This window comes from Austrofundulus limnaeus, unplaced genomic scaffold (assembly GCF_001266775.1).
Source record: "Austrofundulus limnaeus strain Quisiro unplaced genomic scaffold, Austrofundulus_limnaeus-1.0 Scaffold0, whole genome shotgun sequence".
NCBI lineage: Eukaryota > Metazoa > Chordata > Actinopteri > Cyprinodontiformes > Rivulidae > Austrofundulus > Austrofundulus limnaeus.
In genome coordinates, this window is record NW_013952402.1 from 5,994,913 (window position 1) to 5,999,131 (window position 4,219).

The 4,219-nt window shown below is 39.1% G+C and overlaps 1 protein-coding gene across 1 annotated transcript in view; it reads left to right on the plus strand.

Annotated features, from left to right (window-relative positions):
• Nucleotides 1-4,219, plus strand: part of sdccag8 (SHH signaling and ciliogenesis regulator sdccag8) — a gene marked incomplete in the record, with an annotated part of 42,553 nt that overhangs the window by 29,212 nt on the left and 9,122 nt on the right.

Genomic DNA, 4,219 nt, shown 5'->3' on the forward strand with positions numbered 1-4,219 from the left:
ATCAAACCGTGAGACTAAAGCATCGAACCGAACCGAATCGTGAATTTTCTGTATTGTTGCACCCCTTGGTGCATGTATTTAAAAATAATTGTAATTTTTTATTTTATACTGAAGATACCATAAACACACTGATGGACCGACCCAGCTTCTCTAGCTGTGAGTTGAAGCTGAATTGTTTTATAGGAGCTGCCGTTGTTGGTTTGGAACCAGTCTGAGTTTTACCAGTAATCATGGTGTCACGTGAGCTTTCTTAGAGGAAAATAACTAATTCCAATTCAATTCAATTCAATTCAATTCAATTCAGATTTGTTGTCACATCACATAGTACAAGCGTACAGGTGAGTGAAAAACTTGAGTGCAAATTCACCTATATGAAGATCACAATATAAAAACACACTAAAAAGATAAAAGGAAACATTAAAATATATAAAAGAAACTTGGTCTATATAAAAAATAGAAAAGACTTACACTGTACACAATAACTAGTAATATAAACGTAAACATACAGTATTACCAAGTTAAATGTACAGATATGTTTATAACTATGCGTTTATGTTATAATTTATTAAGGCAAGGCAGCTTTATTTGTACGATACATTCCAGCAACAGGTCAAACAAAGACATTATAGCAGGAGCAGAAAAACAATAACAGCTTTTAGAACGGTTAAAAAAAGTACAGACGCTCAAAGAATAAGAAAGTTTCATGACATTAGGGGTTAAAAGCAGGTTCGGAATAAGAGCAAGAGTATAAAATAAAAGAATATAAAATACTAGAGAAGCAGTATTTTATAATTAGTCTAATCAAAGGAAACTAAAAACTCTGTGCTAAAAATGACATTTAAACGTTGAACAAACAGCAACAAGAATCAACAGCTGATTACAATTATCTGAGTTTTGTTTTTTTAAGCAGAGACATTTTTCCATTTATTTACAAACTTGACAGGGAAGCTGTTCCTGTTTTCAGCTTCAGCTTCCAGGTTCTGGTCCGAGGTCTGTTTATAATAAGTCTTTGGAAGATCTGTGTCGACAAACGTTACCTTCCTGTACACGACCTGCTGCCTCAYTAACAAGACTGCTTTCATTTTCTGAGAAGTTATTAGGTCAACAATAATTTGCTTTTTGTTTTTCAGATATACATACACTTCTGTTCTGTGTTGAAGGGAAGAGGTAGAAATACTTTTTGTTTTCCTTATTTAGAGTTTTTACATAATTGAACAGTGAACACGTGAACATTCCCCACATTCATTGAATACAGAAATAATACAGCTAAAATTGTGAAGGAAACCAAAAAATAAAAAAGCACAACACCATACACAACTTTTAAACATAAAATTARTCATAATGAATATGCAAAAACAACATAATTTCAGGAAATAACAACCCATTTTGTCAAGTCGCTAAATTTATTTCAACACACCACCTTTGRTCAAAAAGATCAGTATTCATTTAAATCAAATACTTTTTCTTTTTTGCATTATTCTTGCAAAATATTGGTCACTGTCGCCATCTCAGAGTGGTTCTTGGTGTTAGTGTTAGATTGTTGAGGTTTTGAGTCGTTCAGCTGAGCTAAATTAGTTTTATTCAATTAAGAGAAAATAGTTTGATAAATTCATCTCTGGTTTAAACTTCTTGTCTGAACATTTGTTGATTTTTTTCTCACTTCAGAAGTTGCAGTTAAAAGTTTCTCTATCACTGGTTTATGTGACTGTGTGTGTCTGTGTGTGTCTGAGTGTGTGAGTCTGGGGTCTCTTCCTTCTTAGTGTCGAGCCCATTTGGTGTGTGTGTCTCCACAGGGCGCCTGGCATGCAGCCTGGCTCCGTCAGTGTGGGTGTTGTTGCCCCACTCTGCAGGATCTCTATCTTCCCCAGTGCCCCACCACCAGCACTTCCACGTTACACACACACACACACACACACACACACCCTTATCTCCTGACACTACATATTGTCTTCCACCCACCGGTGTTAACCTGCCGTCGGGCAGACGCTGCCAAAAAAAACAAAGTTTACCGAGTCACAGCTGTCTCTGCTCCTGTGTGTCTGGGTTTTAGTAAAAAAAAAATTAAATAAAAAAAAGGCAAACATTTTAAGTTGTCATGCAGTAAAATCTAAATGATCTGTATGTTTCTGTGCATATGTTACAGTGGTATTTTCTTGCGTGTGTGTGAACGTGTGTGTGCATGTTGGAGTGCATATGGGGAGCTATTGCATGTTCTCAGGAGGCTAAGCAGAGTTGGATTCTGGCTGCCAAAAATGGATTGGCTGGGAAGTTGGCACCCAACTTCTCTCTTCTCCCAACTGAACCACGATAATCACTGTTGGCATTTATGAAGTTTTAGTTTCCGCTTTGACACTTAGTTTGTGGATGAATCCTCCTGGTAGCTGAAGATCTCCAGAGTTCAGGCGTGGCGGAGGTCACTCGGGGAAAACGAGCTCTGATCCGTGCGGCCGCGTTCCGAACGCAGAGAGGCGTTTGTTCGACGCGGAGGATTCGTGTCGGAGGATCGTTGTGTTTGCTTCGAAATCACGCAGTTTGCAAATGATTTAGAGAGGAGTTAGAGATGAGGTTCTTATACCTTTTTTATTTTTATTTTGTAGATGAATGTAATTTGTCACATTGCAGCTGCTACAGGTTTCGCGTTTTTTACAGTCKTTTCGTTTCAGGACTTTCCTCGAGTCTCGTGTTTTAGTTTGAACTTTTCAGTGTTTGTGCTTCCTGTTAGAACGTCATACAGAACTTCAGTGATTCACACACTTTCTCACAGTGTGTGTGTGTCCATACATTGGGTATATGTTAGTTGGTCCCCGCAGGCCCTGATTGCTCAGCGGGCGCCCCGCCGCGCCGCTCAGGGGTTAAGGTGTACGTGTTAACAAGCTGGTGTAAGTGGGTTCAGTATCCAGCGCCCCGCCCCTCCCCACAGCCTCTCCGTCGGCCCGCAATCTGTGCTGCGAAGAGCGGCGACAGCGCACCACGCACAAAACATTTGGAAAATCAGCTTGATTTATTTTTACACGGGCACGCTGATTGCCAAACTACACAGGGGTTTTAGCACACAATGTTTTGCTGCACCAGTTAATTATTTATTTCGCTATTTCTGTGTTGCCTTTTTTTTTCTTCTTCTTCTTTGCTGGGAAGCGAAGGGAGGGAGGAGAGTTGGAGCAGGACAGCAGAGTCAGAGAAGCCAGTGAAGGATTTCTAGGGATAACATCTTTAAATGGGGATTTAATCTTTTGTTTTATACCAGGAAGCAGAAATAGAATCTTTTTTCTTTCTTTCTTGTGTTCGTACTAAATGTTCATGGTTTTTAAATCAATGTTTTAGTTTTTAAAAGTAACGACGAAGGCAGCTCATAACTGTGAGAAAGTCTACAAAAAATTTTAACGTTTTTTTAATTAAAATAAGATGTAGCTGATCTGTTTTTTACACCAGATAAATGTGATTTCTTATATTTCATTGGTTATAAAAATAAATTTATAGTTGAAGTTATTCCCATGTTTCTGGTTAAACATTTTTTGTGATGAAACAAAAATAGTTAATTAAGTGAAATGTTTGGATAAATGTTTAAAAAAGTCTAAAATAATTATTTATATTTAGAAAAAAATTAAAGATTTTACGATTGATGCAGTCAGAAAATGGAAAAACGTGACTTTCTCGCAGTTTTTTTGTTGTAATGTTCAGGTTGTAAAAACACTTTCTTAGTTTTGCCTGTCATCTCTGTTCTTCTCGTCTCTTCTGTTTTTTTTTTTTGTTTTTTTTTTTTGGTCGTCTCTTGTGCTCAAACTTTACTCCTCCTCCCCTGTGCCTTCGGTACTAAACACCACACAACCTTCTCTCACCTCACAGCTGTTCGCAGGCTGTTTCACCAATTATCACTACGCATGTACTCACTTAGGTCACACACACACACACACACAAAAACACTCCAGCACAGCGAGTCTGTACTGTAGAGGTGCGGCGTTTTAAGGGGAGCAGCAACATATACGCAGATGTGTCTGCAGATCCACAGGCTTCTCTCGGCCATATGGCCTCCGCCAGGAAAGATGGTGCGTCTGGAGGAAAGCAGAGGAGAGAGGGAGGGATGGAGCCAACGGATGATGAAGGGATGGAGGGCCATGTGTGCCATGAGCTGTGCAAGCAGTTGTTGAAGTATGCATGCCTGTGTGTGTGTGTGTGTGTGTGTGTGTGTGTGTGTGTGTGTGTGTGTGTGTGTGTGTGTGTG